Source organism: Borostomias antarcticus (genome assembly GCF_949987555.1).
Source record: "Borostomias antarcticus genome assembly, chromosome: 7".
NCBI classification, from domain to species: Eukaryota; Metazoa; Chordata; class Actinopteri; order Stomiiformes; family Stomiidae; genus Borostomias; species Borostomias antarcticus.
Genome location: NC_140240.1, coordinates 4,994,121 through 5,017,675, shown reverse-complemented (window position 1 = coordinate 5,017,675; position 23,555 = coordinate 4,994,121). Strand labels below are relative to the sequence as shown.

Genomic DNA, 23,555 nt, shown 5'->3' with positions numbered 1-23,555 from the left:
TGACATTCCCTGTGTACGGTATTATGTTTACGGTATTACAAAATAATGCGCTGCTGAAACTTCACATTTCAAGTTGCTTGCAACAGTTAATTTTGTAATTTAATATCAGCTTGCTATTAGTAAACTGAGCTTAATTACAATAGTGTGTATTTTCCATCATGTGTTGCACTGTAGTTCCTTCAAAGTAAAATACTTGTTTTTTTATGTGTGTTGGGGAGGTGAAATGCCGTATACCGTGAAATACCGTAAACCGTACCGTGTAACGAGATACTGTACCGTACCGTAATGCAAAAATCCATACCGTCTCATCCCTAACGCACACACACCAGGCCAGGTAACTATGAACACAAAATCCCATCTCATTTGTTTTCCCCTTGAGGTCTCTGTTTGTCCCGGGAACGATTAAACAGAGACGACACCTGGCTGCAACCAATCCATACAAACCACCTCCCACACCCCCCCCAACTGCCACCGCACTTACATGTCGGCGCTCATTCAAGGTGAGGACAGGAGGCGGTATTGTGTTACCTGGCTCCCCAGGAGACCAGTTCAGGTTACTCTGCTCAGCAGATGGACTCTAAGGTGAGACATTCTTTTACTGTAGATCGGCGCAAAATAAAAACAACAAGGTCATCTAGCAGGCTAGATAAAATGGGAAGCTTTTAGGCTACTCTACTGATTATAATACACCCACTGTGAGATATCAGGTAATGTATGTTTTAGAATGAACCCAAGTCAACATGAAATGTTATTGATTGAACAGACAGGAGGCCAATAGCAATCTGCTTTGGAGCTGCTGCAGTCACTTCCTGTGTAGGAGCCCGGCCCTCTAACGCCCTTGGGGTATGGTATCGTGTGACCTTCCGGGTTGGTTAGCGATGTGCTTGGATAGACTCCAACTGAGCCAACCAGAGCCGCTCCTCTGGTGACATCATCCAAATTACTAGTCAGGGAAACCTTTGGCTGCTCCTCCTAGACCGGACATTGCCTCACTACTGAAATAGAACACACACACAGGTGGAAACAAGAACATACTGCCTTCCCAGAACACACTGCATTCAGGCAATATCCAGAGTGGTGGACAAAAACAAGTGCAACGCCAAATTACATAAAAATAAGCAAAAAATGCACATCAATGGTCGGAAGTGCTTAGAGCTGAGTGGAGTGAAAATATGGCACACAACGCAAGTCCTGCTGAGAAATCCGGCTCAGAAGAGCTAATGATATTTAGACAAGCGGTGAGGAGGAAAGAAAAACAAATATTCTGCATGCTTGGGCAGATTTGAGCGTGCTGGCCGGATCAATCCAACACTTCCTCGGGCTGTCACAGAAAGTGGAACGCAGGCAAAGGCCAGCTGTAATCATAGCCTGCTAATCGGCTAATAGAGCTACCGGGGAGTGCGGTCAGGCTAGGCTTACCCATCTGACAACACATCTGACAGGCTGATCTCACACATCCACCCCACACTGATACGCAGCTACTGGGTTAACCTGGGTAACAACAACCCCCTGCTCGCTTCTTCAGAGTCCGGGCAGAGCAGACACACCTCCCGGAGTCCCCCCCCCCCAGACACACCTCCCGGAGTCCCCCCCCCCCCAGACACACCTCCTGGAGTCCTCCCCCCCCCCCCCAGCAGCCCCTAACTGTGTGTCCAGTGAGAGCAGCTAGTTCCGTCTCCATCTCTCCATTCCAGTCCCACTCTACTGTACAACGTATGCAGCTGTTGCCATAGAGACTACGCTGGTGGTATTTATTCTGAGCTAGGGGCCCCTAGGGACATCTGAGAAGCAAAGAGACAAGGGTAGCCAGATAGAGGCTGGAATAGGAGGAAAACACTGGAATACATAGGAGAGATTACCTAAAGTATCTTCTTTTCGCGATATTACTCTTAATAGTCACCTCAGTTCACAATACAATACACACTGGGATCTTTACAGAAAGCCAATTCAGTGGTTTGACATTGGGCTGATAAGAGGCGGCAGACTGGAAAACAGCTGATAATGACTGTGGCATCATGAGTTGCTGGTATGGCCAAATGTTTGGAAAGACCAACTGGTGACAGAGGGCAGATGCTGCACATGATTCATAATGCAGCAGTGTCATTAAGGAAGTCATGAATTACAAGAGATACAAATAATAGATGGTACACGACCGCAGACACAGACATACACAGTTATACACTTCCCTAAAGCTGTTCTCTCGGTTCTCTCTCAGTTTGTGTCTCAGCACGATGTTCCCACTAGATCCTTGTTTCTATATTTCATATCACGCCACACCGCACCACCGGCCGGGGACAGACAGGGCTCTGAGTAAAACAGATACGCTAGGAGACCAGGACAAGGCAGGAGTCCATTACATCTGCAGAGGTATTATACATTACAAAGTAGGTTTAAAACTGTAAATATGTATCCTCCAGCCTTGCTTGGTTTCATTTGCTTTAGACTGTCCAAAGGAGGGACAAACCCCCTGTATCTGACCTGAGCTGGCTGATGGGATGGGAGAGATGTTAGCTTATAAGCTTAGTGCTGAACCCCCCCCCCCACACACACATACACACACGCACAAGCACACAAACACACAGACAGTGAACAAAGGGAGTCCTGTAGCCACCCTGTCAGCATACGGTGCTGGATGATGGATGGAGTAAACACAACCCCCCCCCCCCACACACACACACCAGCTCCAGCCTTTCCAGTTTCTCTGTCTATCCATCTCCATCTAACCTTGGGACAGCACAGCGCGTCAGTCTGGGAGCGGCTCCGTGATGGATCACAGCTAGGGCCACGCTGACCCCTAGTCCGACCTCCCAATGCCACCATGGTGACCCTGCGTAATAAGCCTGAGCACCTCCACGGTAACCCTGGCTTAAACTACCTAAGCACCATTCTGGTGTTCTCCTGTTCTTCAACAGGCTGAAGTCTGAAACAGAGAAACTGCGTTGTTAATGTCTGTCCATCCGTTTACACTTTGGTCCGAATTACTTCTAAAGATAGACAGTCCCAATGACTGAACAGAGGGCTTTCTGTGTGTCTGGACGTGGTCTTTGGGCTGGCAGTCAGCCAGACATCAAAAACACAACAGAAAAGGGGTAAGGCAAATTCCAGAGACGCTCCCCACCTTGCCAACCATTCTGCGCCTCTGTATGTGACGGCTGTTGTCATGGTGACCGCCAAAAGGAACTTTATTTCGGGACAGTGAACGATGACACGTCACCCATATTATGTATTCGACCCAGGAACATCAAACTGCCCGTGCTCCACGTCTCTCCCTCCAACCTTCCATTCAAGCACACTCTTTAGGGCTTAGTCAGTGTGTAATGCACTCCAGACTCTAATTCTAGTTTAAGGGACTGTGACAGGGCTCAGGACCAGGACCGTTTGGTAAGAGAATTAGAGGAGGATATTCTCTTCCCTCCACGATGGAAGTGTGTGTAAGCCGTACATTCTGGCCCAGCACACTGCTCTGATCTGGGGAGAAAGTCAGTCAGAGTTAGGTAGTTAGTACTGGGACTGGATCCAGTCTAGAAGGCTCTCTCCGACACACTGAGATGGTACACACTGAGATGGTACGCACTGAGATGGTACACACTGAGATGGTACATACTGAGATGGGACACTCTGAGATGGTACACACTGAGATGGTACACACTGAGATGGGACACTCTGAGATGGTACACACTGAGATGGTACACACTGAGATGGTACACACTGAGATGGTACACACTGAGATGGGACACACTGAGATGGTACACACTGAGATGGTACACACTGAGATGGTACGCACTGAGATGGTACACACTGAGATGGTACACACTGAGATGGTACACACTGAGATGGTACACACTGAGATGGTACGCACTGAGATGGGAGACACTGAGATGGTACACACTGAGATGGTACACACTGAGATGGTACACACTGAGATGGTACACACTGAGATGGTACGCACTGAGATGGTGCACACTGAGATGGTACACACTGAGATGGTACACACTGAGATGGTACACACTGAGATGGTACACACTGAGATGGTACGCACTGAGATGGTACACACTGAGATAGTACACACTGAGATAGTACACACGCACGCACGCAAGCCACCCACCCACCCACCCATACACCGGTCTGACTGGCAGAACGCCTCCCACTGTTGCTCCTCCTGCCTGTTTAATAACAGTTCTCTCCAGAACACTGTTCTCCTGAGGCTCCGCCCTCCTCACCAATCACACAGGTCTCCTGATCCCGCCAGACAACCAGGGGGGTATTACAGAAAGCGGGTTTAATGAAAACTCTGAGATTGAATTGAATTGAATCTGAGGGTTAGCAAACTCTAAGTTTTCACTAAACCCGCTTTCTGGAATACCCTCCAGATCTACAGAAAACAATAAGAACACACCCAACACACACCTGGAATTAACTCCTAGTTGTAGGAGTAAATTCCACAACTAGATCTCCACACATGAAACACACAAACAAACCTATACACTCTTGGAGATTTGTCAAAAGCAATAAAAGTTCAAAAGCAATCAAATATCAAAATAGATTAAAGAGCACAAATAATTTCAATGAAGAGATACATGGAGAGACAAATTCGGACATCACTTCACTTTAAAATCAGACATTTTGCATTTCTCTCAAACATTAACAAATCAGTGTTCAGTTTCTCTTCTATGAAAGGTATTGAATCCTTGTGCAAAAGTAAACCTTCAAGTGCCATGTACAATGCTAAGAATTAATAATTAAGGTCACCATTACAAGTCTATTGTTAATTAAGTAAGGAACTACTTAACCACTACATCATCCACTGTTATAATTAACCCGTTTTCAAAAATAAATAAAAAACACACAAAAAAGAGCCAACTCAAATTTTCTGGCCCTCCAAGCAATATCTCCCAACTACAAGCAACAACGGTCAGGCTGTAGACAGACGGTAGATGAATACTAAGTACAGACCCCCCTCTCCCTCCTGCCTCTGTGCTACTGTGGGGGGCTGGGGGAGTGCTAGTCGTGAAGGGACGGGGGATATGACCTTGTAGTGTATCCCTCTTGCCCAATCTCATTGCTCAGGATCTGTTTATTTAGTAAACATGTGTGTGTGTGTGTGTGTGTGTGTGTGTGTGTGTGTGCATCCATTGCTTACGATGGGATTTGCGCATGAGTAAATCATGTTGCTTCGTCCCTGTGTGTGCATGCCTAGATAGACAGACAGACAGACAGACAGATAGACAGATAGACAGATAGATAGATAGATACAAATTTTGCATTTCAGCAGTAGAAAAATTACAGCAAATTACAGCATGTGTAGAGGACAATATAGGATATATATCACACACACACACGCACACACACACAGTCTTAAATAGATACACATATTCTTATTCCATGCCTGTGTGTGTGTGCGTGTGTGTGTGTGTGTGTGTGTGTGTGTGTGTGTGTATGCGTGGGGAGAAGACGCCCAGGTTATTAGCAGCTAGCTCCTCACTGGCACACAGTAGTCACTGCACTGATCTGTGTACCAACAGGGAGCCCCCCCCCCCCCCTCTCTCCCTCTCACTCAGACCGCACTGAGGACTGTCGCAACAAACAACGTCACAGACACATACACAATAAGGACATTTCCACATACACAAACTCCAGCTAAAAAGCATATCATATCATTCAGCATATCCACAGGACCTCCCTTATCATTCGCAGAGGCCTTTTAAAACCAGGCCAGGTCCAGCCTGGCTTATGTGCGTGGCTGGCTGGTTTCTGTTCAGGACTGGTAGGACGGAAGCTAGTCATGCCACTGAAATAGCTGTGAATTTAAATGACATTAAATAAGGTCTGATAAATTAAGATAGGTCTTGTCGCCTGGACACATCAGTTCCAATGCTTCCAATGCTAATCCAGCACAATAAGAGCACCACCAAGTAACCAAATTTTTACATAGCTTCTATAACAAACATCCAGTGACAAAAAAAACTTCCCCACAAGGGCTTGAACCCCTGACCTTCTGCATGGGAGTCAGATACTTTATCCACTACACTACCAAGGATTTGGAGAGTGTAAGTTGTCATAGTGTATTTATTTTGGTGTGCTGGGACTACTGCCTCTTGTGGTGGCAACATAGAACTGCAGGTCAACAACGGGACGGAGGGAGGGGGGGAAGGAGGGACTGAATGAGGGAGGGAAGTAGGGAGGGAGTGACAACTAGACAAATGCTATCTATAGTGCGCTGGCTTACAGCCATGCACAAAAATACATTAAGTCTTACAGGGGCACTTTATCCGCTAATGCTCCTCTGGGATTAAAAAAAAAGAAAAAAAGAATCATTTTCCCATATTGATTTTAGACCTCATATCTGCTGGCATCATCAGCAATCTTCACCCCCCCCCCCCCCCCCCCCACAAAAGTCCTGCGCCAAGACAGTGGGCTTCCTGGGGTGTGTTATGGTCCAAATCATTTTTTGTGTGAATTTCTGAGAAGAACTGGATGCTAGATTTATATATTAAACACGAGTAAAGCTGGGCATAGACTGTGTGATTTGTCTACGATTTTGCCACGATTTTGTTGTTGTAAGCCCTAGTCGTACAGAAATCCTAGCGTCGTAAAGCCAAATCTGAACGACTTTAAACCAGGCCAGGTCCAACCTGGCTTATGTGCGTGGCTGGCTTGTTCCTGTTCAGGACTGGTAGGACAGAAGCTAGTCATGCCACTGAAATAGCTGTGAATTGAAATTACATGAAATAATGTCCGATAAATTAAAATAGGTCTTGTCGCCTGGACACATCAGTTCCAATGCTTCAAATGCTAATCCAGCACAATAAGAGCTGGATAGCCAGTTAGCTCATGAGCTTACAACAACTAGCAGCAGCTTATATATAACATTAAAGGAGAATGTTCGTTTTTGACAACCTGGACCTTATTTACGGCATATTATAAGACGTTTGACTCACCAAGATAACTTTGGTTTAATTCGGAGGCCTGTAGAAGAAATTTAAATTCCAGCGCGAGCCAAGTATATCCAAGTAATGGCGGCGGACGGGGCACTGAGAATGCAGCTTTTCTGCCACAAAACACTTGTTTTCATCAATCTGTTTTTATGAATCGCTAGTTGTGTTTACATAGAGTGAGGGCTTGTTGTGGTTTTCACATGCCTCTGTAATATGATCTTTAGAAACGTCTTTAGAAACGAAATATAGCTTCCCCACTTGCTCCAGCACGCATGCGCACAGCGCGCAGACTGGCTATTCTCCATCTGTAGGCTACACTCGTGGCTCACATTCTCTACACTACAACAAAATAGACATTTGCTATCTTAGGTGTGCTGGCTTACAGCCACGCACAAAAATAAAATCCCACAGTCTGTTCCCGGCTTAAGGGGCTGGGGCAGACCTGCGGAGTATTCTCCCCTCTGAAGTGTCGTTTCCAGCCAACTAAATACTCTGTAGAAACATAAAATAAAACAAGGAGGTAGGAATACCAATAATAAATCATTGATAAACCTGACATGCAGACCCTGCGTGTCTATGGGGGCAGAATGATTGTATTGTGAGTCAAGCCTTGCCATGTTCTCCCCTATAGCCTACATGCTCTCCATCTCAGCCTGCTCTATTTTGGTCTTCATGTATAAGTCATGGAGCGGTCCGAGCACTAAGCTGCATATCACTATTAAGAGTGTCTTGTGGGTGATGTGATTTGATTCTTAGAAGCGCTGGTCTGTCTTCTCTCTCTCTCTCTATCACCCGCTCTCTCTCTCTCTCTCTTTTCTGCCAGCTAAAGGAATGTGGGGCAGCCTTTATCTAGTTGCTGTCGCCTGTGTGATAGTCTCCAAGTGGAATAGGGACCATTTCTACTTATGGAACACCAAACTCTCAAGTGGGCTCCAATACTTACACAAATAAATCAACGAATTGCAAGGCTATGTGTTCAAGATAATCGTGTAGATAAGGAACTACCAAAATGCCCCTAGGATAGAGGTGTGTAATCACAATGCATTCATTAGAGAAAGGAGAAACACTCTCCAAATTTGGACAATGGCAGTGACTATTATTCATCATCAATAAATCAATACTAGCCAAGTAGCCAACACGAGCTTCACAAAGGAGGGACGACTGAGAAAAAAAACCATACTACTACTAAGCGGTTGACAACAGATGAATGACTCTCAATAAATCTGCTGCAAGCTGCAATCTACAACCTGGGCCAGAGAGAGGTGTGTCTGGCGCCTCTCCGCTTGCTACTGCTGTCATAAATAAGGCTGTATGGGCAGAGAGCTGTCTGGCCCACTCTCAGTGCTGCTAATAGAGTACCCAAGCTCAGTCTCTATGTTAGCTGCCTGCCGGAAGGCGTGCCTGCTGGGCCTGGGGACTTACTGTCTGGCCTGTTCCTACTGTATGCCGGCTCACTTATGCCGATCAGAGGTGCAGCAAAATTGAGGCAAAAAAGCGGTGACATGGGGGGAAAGATAGATACACCCCCCAACTTACTGCTGCTTCCTGCAACAGTGAAAGTCCAGGCCAGGGGCCATTGTCTGATCACATCAGTGAACCATGTACTAGTACTAGTAGTAACACTGCCTAACAGAATTCACACTGCCTTCCCTTCCCCCTTCACAGCCTTCCAATCACACACAGGGTCCTCTCCTGTTCCCAGAGCCCTCTCAGGTGCCCGAAACTTACCAGGGAGATCAGAGTAACAGGTTTTGAGGAGGACCAGCTGGGCATGATGAGGCCTGTTATGGATGAGGAGCACAAGGCAATCGGAGCCAGGCAGGGAGACGGTGTCCTGATGACAGCAGGCAGCGACCTCAAATACACTCAGAGACCCAAACTAGCCCACACCACAGCTCCATCCCTCTCAGTTAGATATTCCTTACATACAAATACGATAGGCTGCTCCATAGAGACATGTACATCTCCCTTTAATAAATGAGGACTTTTCTCAGAATCACCGGCAGTTTGCATTCACCTAGTGAAGCGTAGGCTAAATGCCATAATTCAGTCTGAACAGAGAGGTCTAGAGCTGCCTGTTGCACAAATAAACGGAGTGGACTCTCATCTAATGGAGACGTCACCATCTGAGAGGTGGATCCTCCTAGCCAGCACAACACTGGTGCCTACTATCCCGGTCTCGAAGGAGGTCAGCTGTATCCTTGGCAACCATCGGGGGCCATCACCCCCCCCCCCCGCCCCCGTCTCCTCCATGGAGCTTAGTCGCTGACTAATACGTTAAACAATAATTTATATGAGGCCTCTCTCAGCAGACCCACCTAGTCAGCGAGGCGGCCATGGATGATTCAACATGCAGTAGATGTGTAGCTCTAAGCAGAAAGTTAGGGAAATGTACAAGCTTCACTTGGCCCACAAGCTTTCCCTCACACATTATACTACATCACTCACACAGGGCCATGTCACCATGGGGCCACCTCTCACTGCAGTCACACACACTCCTGCACAGACCCATTCTCCTTTAGTGCCATTCACTCAGAAAATTACTATTTGATGCTTGTATGCCATGTTTGCCCTCACTCCATGTTTGACTGTGCTTTCAGAAACACAGGCCGGTGTAGGAGAGTTACCCCATTGGGACAGAATTTTCTCCAAAATGCTCTGCTGCAATTACATCTCATTTCCCCTGCTGCTCCCTGGGCCCATTAAACAAGCCAATGGTCTCTCTGGCCTAGCTAGTGAATATGCCTCAATTCGCCTTATTCACCTCAGCTGCCATATTGGTCAGTCTGACGTAATGAGTCTGGTAATGATGAGTTTGTAACCCCGATAGTGTATTCAGCCTGTTATTTTGACTATTTTGGTTCTTGAAATGGGGTTTTTACAGCGAACTTTTAACATTGAAGGCAACGGGCACTTCCGCATCCGCACCCCAGACTGACCAATATGGCTGCCAGGTGAATAAGGCGAATGCTCTGTGGAGTCCCTGGATCCTGAGGAGTAACTGTATGGAGTGGGCAGGGGATGAGCCTGACCACAAGTATTGATCTGTGCCTGAAGTGTTTTGGTCCTCTCTCTCTCTCCGTCTCTCTCTCTCTCTCCGTCTCTCTCTCTCTCTCTCTCTCGTCTTCTCTCTCTGTCTTCTCTCTCTCTCTCTCTCTCCGTCTCTCTCTCGTAGAGCACAGAGCAGCAAAGCCCTCCTGGTCCAAGTCCTTTCCAGAAGAGGAGACAAGATGAAATGTCTGCACAAAAGTGATAGCCTCATAAAACAATCCTGATCTCATCATTATTCGGCTACAACCAGCGCGTTTTGTCAGGTGGATTTCCATGTCTCTGCTTTTGATTTCCCCCATTATCACCGTGTTTTATCCCCTTTTCTGGTCGTCTGTAACAGACTTAAGTTCATTCTAGCACTGAACTGAATACACCGATTTCTCTCATCGCCCACAGATGGGACAATTCCTTCAAAATAGAACATGCTGAAGGCGCCGTCAAGCATTCGCCTATACTGCTGACTCGCAGCAGAATCCGACTGCCTCTTGCGTGAATGCGCGTTCTCACTCAGTGCAGCTTCTATTTCAGTTGGCCTAGTTGGATCTGCGCTCTTGATAAGATGAGTGTAGGCTATAGGCCTACAGTTTCTGTCACCCAGCAAAGATACCACAAGAGCAACTTCTTACAAAAAATGATACTGGGGGAGAGTGGGATCAAGTGTAACACTTTTTACTCTTTTCCAGATTACTTTGAGACTAATTCAACTAGATTAGTCATGTTTTGCTATATTATAGTTGCACATGTCTACTGTATTCATTTGTCATATCATGTAAAAGTCCCCATAAATTACATAAAGAGTACAATATTGATTTATTTTTGAGAAGTCAGATGTTACAGTTGACCCCACGGGTGGGGTCAAGTGTAACATGGTGTGGGGTCAAGTCTAACACATTACAAAACAACCACAAATAAGATCATTAAAACATTGTATTAAGTTAACATCATCATTAAACATCTTTCATAACTTAATTAATAATTTATTAGCCTTTTTAACATAGACAAACATTTAAAATGTGAAATGTAAACATATAATCAAGCGGAACACCAAATCAAACATATACATTTGTTATTACACTGTTATTACACATTTCTGAGGTGATTTTTAGCCTAGCTACTCCATACAGTCCAAATGACCATTTACTAAAACATTGATAATGTTTGGTTCATTAAAAAAACCAAAGGCTGAAAGCTGTGAATAGCTGAAAGCCTGTTACACTTGACCCCCATGGCTGTCAGCCTGACAAAACTTCCTTGTGCTAGCAGGAGTTAGCAATAAATATTGCTAATCGTCATATTGGCTGTTAGCTAAGAAAATAGGCATCAGAATGATATGACTTTAGGTTAATGGCAATAAAAACTCAGGGCAGTGGTTAAAAAATACAGAAATTTTTAAAAGTAACCTTTTTAACCTCAAAAACAGACTTTTTGTCATAAAATCTGAAGATCATTAAAAAATGAGCTGATTTCTTCCAGGCAGGCAGAGGACTTAACTGAGCATGTGCAGAGTGAGTTACATAACATTAGCTTGTTTCTGATTGGGTGAAATTGAGGTGTTACTGAGGTGTTACACTTGATCCCGTATTACACTTGACCCCACTCTAGAATGATAATGTAGCCTGCCTACGCCACGACTACGAGAGCACTTAGAATAGGCTACATAATAGTTTGCATGTAGCCTATTATCCTCTCACATCTATTGTGGTTAGCCTACATCTTTAGGTCACTGGATGGCAGCCTACCTATAAAGCAGTAGCCTAGTGTACGTAGGCTATAGGGATTTAGGCGCTCTTTAACTTAGCCTACTCCAATTCGCTCCACTCCAAGTAATTTGCCCACAGACACGCAATAGGCTACACACTTCTTATCCACCAATGATGTAAAATCTGTCAATTTCAGAATATTTTCTGTTATATTAGGCCTATAGTGACGGATAGTTCCGATCTCACAATATGAAGGGAATCAGAATCTGATACAAAAATGATCCGTAGGAAGTGTCAATCAGTGGAAATCCAATTCAGATGAGGGAGGCAATAGAAAAGCCCATATGGTGCACTCTGGAGGAAGAGTAACGAAAAATAATAATACAAGCCACTGAAAGTGTCCACTAGCCTCGCGTCACCAGTCTCTCCTCGGGGAGGAGAGCCTGGTGTTTTTTTACTTCACTGCCTTAAGCCCGCCCCTTCTTCCGGCTCGAGCCTGTAGAGCCCGCCTCCGACTCCCGCTTGCTTTATTTACATCTCTTAGTTCTCTTTCAAACATTCATTTCGATGTTTCACTATGGGATTCGCTTGTGCGGACCCTATGGCGGAAGCTTTACACAACGTCTGTCCAAATTGGACAGACTAGCGATGCATGACAGGAGACCCCGCCTTCCCAGGTTATATACCTGCGTCACAGCGCCAAACATCATTCTCGCTTTCTTCCCCGTGAAGATTCTGTGTGAAAACCAAGCCCCCAGGATTCGAAATCAAAAGTGAAGGCCTATTGAACCGCGCCATCTTGGCTAGATTTGTAGTCTTTTGGCTATTTCCGGTGACTTTTGTACTTGCGCAGTTGAGCTTTTCTGTCCGACGCGCGTCCACGAAAAAGTTCACGTTTATGTGAAATGTAGACGCACGTTCCCGGCTCTCTCGGCTCTCCCCGCTTTGATTTAGCAATGAAAACCGGCTTGCATATTAACCTGTTTTTGTAAAATATATCCATTGGAGAAATTATTTTTTCATCCAGGCATCTTAGTTTTAACAGGTTAAATATAACTGAACATGTTTTGTTTGCTAGTAGATGGTATTCATTCCGTTCGCGATAACGTTATTGCAGCCAGGCTAAATTCCTCCAGGGAGCCAGTGACCGGCGAGTTGAAGAGCTTCACTCCCCGCCAGCAGGAGCTTTGGCCGCTGCTACCGCATCTCGGATAACCCGCTGAGTTCGTGGCTGCTATTTCACATTCGCCCTTGATCAATCCCAATACCGATCCATGGTAATAATGAATCAATCGTTCAGATCAGATCGGCAGTGCTGCATGCATGTTACAACATCATTGTTAGCTTTATTAACATAACCATAGCCTACATTTATCTCTCTAACGTTAGGCTATCCATCTTACACCCGTCGGCCATTCGATAGCTAGAAGCGGTCAACGCCAACGTTGACTGAAAACACCCAAACATGTCATTTATCCACTTTGGGAAATTAGCTTTTTTTAAGAAAAAAGTGTTTCGATCATGGGGATGACCAGGGCTACTCTCGTCTTCTGCTGGGCGTTGGTGTTCTTTGTCGCAAAGGTCTTAGCTAACAGGTCCCAGACCCAGAACATGCTGGTCTCCATCTGCTGGGCGTCGGGTGTCTCTGTCCCCGTTTGAAGACCAGCAAAGCGGCCGTCGTCATGGTCCAGTAAGTGGCAGTCATGGGTGATGAAGACGCGGTCCGTTCTAGTGGGCGGAGAGGCAGCCCACTGGTCAGGCACAGTGAGAGACATCAGGGTGTCTCTGAAGGCCTTGATGTCCGAAGGATCGATCTTGGCCGCAGCCACCAAGAGAGCAACTCCAATGAGAAGCTTTAAATGCCGAAAAGCCATCAGGAAAGTCTGAAATGTTCACAGGAAATTAATGGTGAATGCACTCCAGGAGGAGACGGAATGTGTGATGGATCTTTACTTATTTGCTGTCTTTTATATGGCTATGATTGTTCTATGATGTCATAGATGAAAGCTGTGGAATCATCATTGAATGATCATCAGCATTAATTGTGCGTGTGTTCTATTAATACATCCATGGCTATGAAGCACAGCTTAAGCAGCTGCATTGGTTTCCACGGTGACGTGTCTCCTGAGGCGTGACTTGACCAATCAGGGGCCTCATTTATCATTGAGGTACGCCTTTTTTTACACAGTCTTTTCCGAGATTTCTGGCGTACGCACTCTTCCGCCCCAACAACGCGATCTATCAACCAAAAAGGGCGTATATTTAGTCGCCCTTTTACCAAGCCCCCAGGATTCAAAATCTAAAGTGAAGTTTACGACTAACGTTAACGACGTTGGCGTTGACCGCTTCTAGCTATCGAATGGCCGACTGGTGTAAGATGGATAGCCTAACGTTAGAGAGATAAATGTAGGCTATGGTTATGTTAATAAAGCTAACAATGATGTTGTAACATGCATGCAGCACTGCCGATCTGATCTGAACGATTGATTCATTATTACCATGGATCGGTATTGGGATTGATCAAGGGCGAATGTGAAATAGCAGCCACGAACTCAGCGGGTTATCCGAGATGCGGTAGCAGCGGCCAAAGCTCCTGCTGGCGGGGAGTGAAGCTCTTCAACTCGCCGGTCACTGGCTCCCTGGAGGAATTTAGCCTGGCTGCAATAACGTTATCGCGAACGGAATGAATACCATCTACTAGCAAACAAAACATGTTCAGTTATATTTAACCTGTTAAAACTAAGATGCCTGGATGAAAAAATAATTTCTCCAATGGATATATTTGACAAAAACAGGTTAATATGCAAGCCGGTTTTCATTGCTAAATCAAAGCGGGGAGAGCTGAGAGAGCCGGGAACGTGCGTCTACATTTCACATAAAAGTGAACTTTTTCGTGGACGCGCGTCGGACAGAAAAGCTCAACTGCGCAAGTACAAAAGTCACCGGAAGACCAGAAAAGCACAACTGCGCAAGTACAAAAGTCACCGGAAATAGTCAAATGACTACAAATTTGCCAAGATGGCGCGGTTCAATAGGGCTTCATTGTTGATAGCGGTCAGTGAATGGAGTGACTGTATCCAGTTCTATTAATACATCCATGGCGAAAACCTACGTCCGAGTTGGCCTCTACAGGTACTGGGTCGTTGAACAGCTCGCAGGCGGATTCAGATTAGTTTTCCAGTCGCAGAGCACGGCTCTATGTCTCCTGTACTGTGCCTTCTCAGGGAAGCGGCTAGTTTGGCGAGCTAAAAGAGCTGCTTTTCGAGCATTACTAGACTGTTGCTTGCTGTTGTACGGTGTTGCCGGCCTCGAGTAGGAACCCGTTTGCACAGCTGTTGCTAGCCCACAGGCTAAAGTAATATTATAAGGTTGCCGACCCACTGTGAGGAACCTTATGAAGCACAGTCTCCCTGCTATCTTAAGCTTCTTATAGCTAAGTTAGCTACACGCTGTCGCTGGGGGTTGTCTGCCTGGAGTAGAAACCCCATGAGCACGACTGCCGTTTTAGCTACGAACTATTACAGCATTTTCAGAGACCCATAAACCCCACTGACTGTTGTTAATTCACAGTCGGATTGGTTTTTCGTCTGTTGCTTGGGATTACCGGCCGAGAGTAAGAATCCCATCGGCACAGCTGTCAGACCGGTCTCGGGGTCTTGTTGGTGTTACTGACCACTATAAAGCATATCGTGTTCAGTTGGTCAGCCACGGGTGGTCTCGGGACGGCATAACTAGCTAGCTACGTTAGCCGTTCCTCCATTACTGGGTTAGACTAACGTCCCCTCTCCATCTGTTCTCTTGTTTTCCAGAAAACGACAGAGATAGTGATGGCAACTAAGCCCTGCTCATCTGGCAGCGGTGATTACCTCTCCGTTAGGGACAAGCATACTCTGTGCGTGGGGTGTCTGGGAATCTCCCAGTGGCAGAAGAGAGGAAAAGGGGGCGCTCCTACTAGCCGGCCGGCTAAAGGCGGACCTCCCCCCAGCTCCGCCACCAAGAGAAAACTGCAGTAGCTTTCTCTGCGGGGGGAACCCTGTTCCAGGATTCAGGGTTCTCCCGAGCCCAAGATGCTGAGACTGTGCTGCTCAGAGGGTACCGAGGGGAGAGAAAGAAGTCTCCTCTCCAGCCTGCAGCTCCCACCCCGTTCCCGGTTGGGACTAGACACGGGGAGAAGTTCAAAGTCTCACCAAGCACTTGTGGGTCCACATGTAATAAAGTCTCGTTCAATAAAGCCCTGTTCTATAAGGCATTGTTCACAAGAGCCAGAAAATCCCTTTCTACTCCCCATCCCGCCAATAGGGGGCGCCATTGCCCCCGCCGCTTCGGGGTCCCCTTGCAGAGCGAGTGGAGAACTGGCGCGCATGTGCAGTTTCCCCGTGGGTGCTGGCCACGGTCTCTCAGGGATACAGGCTAGTTTGCCATGACACCACCCCAATTCTCAGGGGTAGTGTATTCAGTGACAACAGGGGAGTCGGCATCGGTTCTGGAGGACGAAATTTTGTCTCTCCTGAGAAAAGGAGCCATTCGAGTGGTTCCGGAGGCAGACAGCCGATGCGGCTTCTACTCCCGTTAGTTTCTCGTGCCGAAAGGGGGGGGGGGGGGGGGGGGCAACGACCCATTCTGGATCTGAGGGTCCTGAACCATCATTTACGGCGGTACTGTTGCATTCAGTCCAGCCCGGTTCACGTCTGCAGACCTGCAGGATGCGTATTTTCACATAAGCATAATCCCTGCACACAGACGTTTTCTCAGGTTTGCTTATCGGGGTGTGGCTTACGAGTACCTTACAATCCTGTTCGGTCTCAGCCTTGCCCCCCGACTGTTCACAAAATGTGTGGAAGCAGCCCTTCCCCCCTGCGGTTGAAGGGCATCAGAATCCTGGCATACATCGACGACTATCTGCTCTGTGCCCCGTCACGAGAGCAGGCAGTCAGGGACACGGACCCCCTCCTCATGCACCTGGCTGCGCTCGGCTTCAGGATAAATAAGAGCTCGCTGGTGCCGGCTCAGTCAATAGAATACCTAGGGATCAGGCTCAATTCTATTACGTTACGAGCTACTCCGTCAGAGAGACGCATAGTCTTGTTCAAGCAGTGTCTGGCCCAGTTCCGTTTAGGGGCTTGGGTCCAGTTCAAGGTGTGTCTATGTCTCCTAGGCATCATGGCATCTACTATCTCGGTGGTCCCGCTGGGTCTGCTCATGATGAGAGATTTTCAGCGTTGGCTCAGGGGGCTGCGCCTCAAGGGGCTGCGAATTGCACATACATGAGTTCAGAAAGTTTGATCAAGAATGACGTTTGGCGCTGTGACGCAGGTATATAACCTAGGAGGGCGGGGCCTCCTGTCATGCGTCGCTAGTCTGTCCAATTAGGACAGACGTTGTGTAAAGCTTCTGCCGTAGGGTCCGCGCAAGCGCATCCCATAGTGAAACATCTCACTCATGTTATCAGAGAACTGGGTTACGCCAGTAACCTTAAGTTCTCCTCGCATCTTCTTTTACAATTTTCGTCTGTGTTATGCCTGGTGATGCCATCGCAAATGTTATCTACTCGAAACTTCACCATGTGCAGCCTACAGTAAAAACATTACAACAACTGTTCTTCTTCCGGTCCAGACCGGAAGATTATGCGGCGAAACAACTGAGAAAGAGACAGGCCCCAGGCTAGTGTGCACAGCCAACACATCATGTTATGAAATGTGTGTTATTTTTACGTCCTAACATAAGCTTGCGAGAGCAGGATGGTTTTACGACAGTACAAAATATCACAGTATATAAAATAATGTGTCTATCAATTAAAACAGGAGGAGAGAGGATGAGAACTCAGCCCACCTTGAACATGCCACCTGAGGCCTGGGTTACACGGCGTCGCTCCCCTCCGCCGTTTACTGGACTTTCGATTCCAGTTTGCACCTCGCTATGCTGCAGTTACATGAACACGGCATTGGCCGCGTTTCCCGATAAAGAATCTTCTTAAGGAACCCTTCTTAAGCAACCCTTTGTATGGGAGTTAAGAAGTACTTTGGAGTTAACTCGTTCGGGAAACCCGGCCATTAGCGTTGTGAAAACCTGTGAAGTTTTAAGAACATTTCCGTTCTCAATTTCCTGGATTACGCCCTCGTGTAAATAGGCGAAGGAGATCTCGTTTTGATAACGATGAAGCACATTCGGCTATTGTACAGTTAAATTATAAAACTTTTTTTTTTTTTAAAGCCCATAATGTGATTGTTGCATTCAATGTCCTACTCTTGTCCGACCAAGATTCTATTAGGCTATATAATAGAATCTTGGTCAGACAAGAGTAGGACATAGGCGAGCAATAAAGCAAAAAAATAAAAAATAAAAAGGCTGTAGGCTATATAACATCAATTAAATAGACTACAATTTATATAATTTGTTATATTAAGCTTATATTACTTATATTAAGCTTCCATACATAGCTGCGGGAGCATCTTTTGAGCAGGATGCTGACAAAAGGGTCTCTTTATTTCCGTTTGTTAGGCTATTCGATTACATTATGTTCTGCTATTCTAATCTTTTCTATCTGCAGTATGTTATTCATTTATAGATTATATATACTTTGTCTTGATGCTTTTAATGTCTCATGTAAAGCACAAATAAACTTGCCTTGCCTATTCGCCTTATTCACCTCAGCTGCCATATTGGTCAGTCTGACGTAATTAGGGGTGCGGATGCGGAAGTGCCCGTTGATTTCAATGTTAAAGAAGTAGTAAAGGGAAAATGCATGTTTAGCCCTGTTTTAAGGTTACTTATGATCATATACAATGGTTCAGATCAAAACGTTGACAAAACTAGCACTTTTGAGAAAGTCTGATAATTGCTCTACCACCGTTTAGGTCATACAATGGATGTGGGTGGGCACCTTGAAAAATCATTCAAAAACATGTTAACTCTCGATTTCAAAGACAAGAAGCTCACCGAGGGGGTAATTGGTGTCCGTTGGTGTTCTGACATCAAATTCGCCTCAATGTATGAGTCCTGTAGGGTTTTATTGATCATTTTATGAAATCCATTGACTTGTATTGAAGCGTCCGTTGTAGATGTGTCGATCAATCCGCAGAGGGGATTCAGGAAGCAGAACTACTTACGGTAGCTATTGTTCTTGTTTATGTTGCTAGGCTACCTAGTTTGCGGAGGTTTACACACGTATGTGCTGCGACTAAATAGTTATATGCTAAATATTTTAAAAAGCCTTTCCAGATTAACTAGAATCTTACTTTATGGCGAATTATATGTCAGAATGCCAACTAACACCTTGGTGAGTTTCTTGTCTTTGAAATTGAGAATTTAACATGTTTTTTGAATGATTTTTCAAGGTGCCCACCCACATTCATTGTATGACCAAAACAGTGGTAGAGCAATTATCAGACTTTCTCAAAAGTGCTAGTTTTGTCAATGTTTTGATCTGAACCATTGTATATGATCATAAGTAACCTTAAAACAGGGCTAAACATGCATTTTCCCTTTGCTACTACTTTAAAAACACCACTTCAAGAACCAAAATAGTCAAAATAACAGGCTGAATACACTATCAGGGTTACAAACCCATCATTACCAGACTCTGATTGTTTTTCACTGCCGTTGTTTTCGCGTTTGGAAATACATGAGATTGAATGCAACTATGGCTCATTCACCTCCATGCATTTCCAAACGCGAAAACCACGGCAGTGAAAAACAGAGTCTGGTAATGATGGGTTTGTAACCCTGATAGTGTATTCAGCCTGTTATTTTGACTATTTTGGTTCTTGAAGTGGTGTTTTTACAGCAAACTTTTAAAGTATTAGTATTATTATATAGCCTAACTTATGCTGAATTACTAAGGAATATGATCAACCTCATTTGGAAATGTAGGCCTGAGAACAGGCTGACCAAGATTTCCTTTGGTTGAAGACAGGCAGCCCTAAATAAATGCATTCAAAACAAATTATTTTCATAGATAACTGTCAGGGTCTGTTTATAACAGGCACGCGCATGCCCAGTGTTGCGAATGGTGTTGCGATAGCGTTTCCATGTAACCCTGATAACTTCTGGCAAAACCTTACGTGTAGCTTGGAGGTCATTCTCGTTCTCGTTCTCATTCTTGTGTCGACGTTGTGTAACCCAGGCCTGAGATAAGAGTCAGATAACAGCTTTTGGGATTCTTAAGTTCAAAACAAAATAAAGCCTATGCCTGTTGTCCATGGCCAATAGGATATGTGTATTCTTGTTCACTGCAGCAACAGTGATAGGTGTTATTGTACAAGCATGCACACGAGTGTGTGTGTGTGTGTATGTGTGTGTGTGTGTGTGCGTGCGTTTTGTGTGTCTGCATGTGTGAGACTGCAGTGAAGGACAACCCAGGGCATCCAGAGGTCCAACTTGGACCGTGTCCATCCCTAAGGATCAACAAGCCTGCCACCTGCGCTGTCCCCCTCCCCCTCTCTCCACTAGCTTCCATCAGTGCCAACTCTGATAAAAGAAAAGAGACAGATAGACCCCCCCCCACCGCCCCCCACGCACCCAGAGGTGTGAGTGACTGACAGGCCTGTAGAATAGCCACCCCTGTCGACAGAGACACACTACCTGAACCAGAGAGATGTAAAGAATTACCTGGATTGTCATTACAAGGTTATTATAGTATTATTACAATGTTATAGAGGTTTTAGCCTGGGTTGGGAACCATAGATATGGACCTAGGAAGCTCAGACCTACTGTAGCAGGAGCCTGGACGTCAGTTCCCCCTCAGACCGGTTCCCTTGGCAGATAACCTGTGTGCTGAGTCTGTGCTGTAACTTTAGAGGTCTGACCAGGCTTGAATTCTACCTGTACAGCTCAAATTCAAAACCACAGCACAGCTTCAGGGCAAATAGGAGAGTCTGTGGCACACTAATAAAACAGAAGGGCATAGAAGCTAGGTGCAAGCTAGTCTATAACTCAACGCTAAAGTACTATGGGCAAGAAGGGGACTGGGGACTTGCATTTAGCGAAAAGCAATCACACAACACTTTGTGGAAGTGTGAAAAAGTCAGGCTTCATGTCTCCGCCCTCTGTATTCCAAGGGCTTGGTTTTGCCTCCAGGCAGCAGTGACAGTGAAGCTGAGGTGACAGAGTGAACACAAGGCTCTCTGGCCAGGCTGACTGGCAGCTAGCTGCAACACATCTTAATTAAACTCTGCATCTCCCCAGTGAGCCTGTGTACTGCTTGGCAATCCCAAGAACTGAAACAAATCTCTGCTCAGATCTTTCCTCAACTCATCACAGTCTGGCTTAAATGTGGTGTGTGAGTGTGTGTGTGTATGTGTGTGTGTGTGTGTGTGTGTGTGTGTGAGAGAGAGAGAGAGAGAGAGAGAGAGAGCGAGAGAGAGAGAGTGTGTGTGTGTGTGTGTGTGTGTGTGTGTGTGTGTGTGTGAGAGAGAGAGTGTGCGAGAGAGAGAGAGAGTGAGTGAGTGAGAGAGAGAGAGAGAGAGAGGGAGAGAGAGTTTGTGTGTGCATAGCCCACTGTAAAAGTGTTTAAACACTTAATTTAGCATGCTAATCTAATAATTCCAAACGGCAATATTAAATACAGAGGCTCTGATTTCAAGTAAATGATGTCTTTCAAACTAGCCCCAGATAGGCTTCTGGAAATTTCCACCCATGTCCCCTGGAGGTGGAATAGCTAATCAACAACTTGTAGACACTCCCACGGCTAAACATTAGGCCTTTACTGTTTTACTGCCACAATGAACCTGTTGTGGACTGATGATGACATGATAACATGTGTAGATTAAGCTAAATGAAAGCACTGTTGACAATGACAACAACTGGAAACAATTACACTGTTTGTTGTGTAAACTTAACCCAGTGTGCTTGAGTTAGGTCCTTGTTGGGAGTCATATCACCTGAACACCTTCTGAACATTCACACCCAAATCCCCTGACCTACAGCTATGGGCACATGACCTTCGAAAGGTGACAAGTGACAGTACTGTCATCTCATAAGTAATCCATCCACGCCATCGATTGCTAACTACATCAACCTGACATCGTGGCCATGTCAAATTGATCCTGCAGCACTAATATAGCATATGGCACAAACCGTAATAGGCTATACATTATGTGAGAAAACAGGATACAGTCGGCAGTTATAATGGATGGTTGGACTTGACTTGCAAGATAGATAGCAATAAAAAAATAAATCATTATGTCTGACTGGATAGGCTACTCATTAACCACACTTTTCAAGATCATCTCCAGAAAATATAGGCACACATGATTCTCTCAAACCTCTTCAATCGTGACTGAAAGCTTAGCCTACATTCGAGGCCCGGGGGTCACGGCTGCGTTGAGAGTATAGGCTACACTACAAATAACACACACTGCGACTTCATAAATGAAGTTATTCAACAGTGAACGAAATAATAATGAAGTCCGTGCAGTTGATCCAGTTACAAAGTGGCAACATTCGTGTCTGCGCCACTTATTGCACTTTGTATTCAATCATCGACAGTTGGATCTCCATGTTCAGGATGGTCGAAGCTGGCTGTCGTGGCCATTCGGATCGAGTTCTCCGTGCCAATAAAATAATTAGGCTAATTCTGCAGAAAAAGGTTTCTGAATAGTGGGAACTGAAACAAATGAACTGAATGGGTTGACACGAAAATATTGCGACTCCCTCACTAACAGCCACATCTGTAGCCTAATTGGTACCCTAAATTGCACATTATTTGGTCTCGATAATGGATGTCGACACTCACCACCTGGAATAAAGAAATAATATCCGTCAAATTCCAGATAATTCTTCTAGAGCAGATTTAGGTGAAATGATACCGGTGTGCTGCACGTTCTCTCAGCCTGCTGTTTCCTTTCCCAGTGAGTATTCCGATGTCACTCTATGGGCGGAACTACACATTGCGTCCTAGACATTACGGAGGACAAGCCAGACCAGGCAGCCAATACGAAGAGGCTGTACAAATTCATCCGAACGCCCCCAAGAGGTTACACGATACTGTCTAAACTGTTTCCAATACAGCGGTATTTTCCCATCTGCGCTGGCCCAGTTCTGAGAGATTAAGCGATTAGCGTTCACATTATGTGTCTATTCTCAGTCCAGACCCGACTGTGTAGCCTAAACGTAAACATCGGCTGTGCTGAAAACATATTCTCAAAGTTATTGGGACCTTATAACCTTTGATTTCCTTTGAAGCTTATCGCCAGCTGTTCAAGTGAGGAATCAGTCTGCCGGACCATGTGTAGCAAAAACAAAGCACATTCCATTTATCGGACATGTGCAATCTGTGAGTTATATAGATCTACATTAGTTTTAATCAACATTAGTTTAAATCAATTACAGAAATGAGGGTCAAAGACGAGACATGTAAATTTGGTTTCCAAAGGTTATTCATTTAACATAAAACGATAAATATGTATACAGTAGATCTACATATATATTATAGTTTTATGAATACTGAATATGATCATTTTAAACTATTGCAATGCTAATGATATGTCATTGACCTATATATAATGATATTCAGTATTCATAAAACTAGAAATATGCGTATTATATAGGCTATAGGCTGTTATATGCATAGGCCCTTATACATAGCCAGCCAGACAGCCTTTTTTTTTCTTCTTTTTTGTAATTGATTGTGACATTGATGTTTTTATAGTAGCCTACTACTGTATAATGTACGCTTTTTCCTTTAAATTCTTATTTGGTGTCTCATAACTCTACATGAGTGGTCCTCAATGCTTTCAGTGTTATTTATACTACTGTAATGTGGTGTGTTGAGGAGTGACACATAAATAAACTTTATCTAATCTATCTACATACGCACGCACACACACACACACACACGCAGACACACACACACACACACACGCAGACACAC

At 45.3% G+C, this 23,555-nt stretch overlaps 1 protein-coding gene across 1 annotated transcript in view; it reads right to left on the bottom strand.

The window, feature by feature from the left end:
* Positions 1–22,528, bottom strand: part of ndrg3a (ndrg family member 3a) — a 44,202-nt gene extending 21,674 nt beyond the window's left edge. The window contains exon 1 of the mRNA XM_084441512.1: positions 22,419–22,528. The gene's annotated coding sequence lies outside the window, so the exon portion shown is untranslated. The remainder of the gene's footprint in view (positions 1–22,418) is intronic.
* Positions 22,529–23,555: the final 1,027 nt, after the last annotated feature.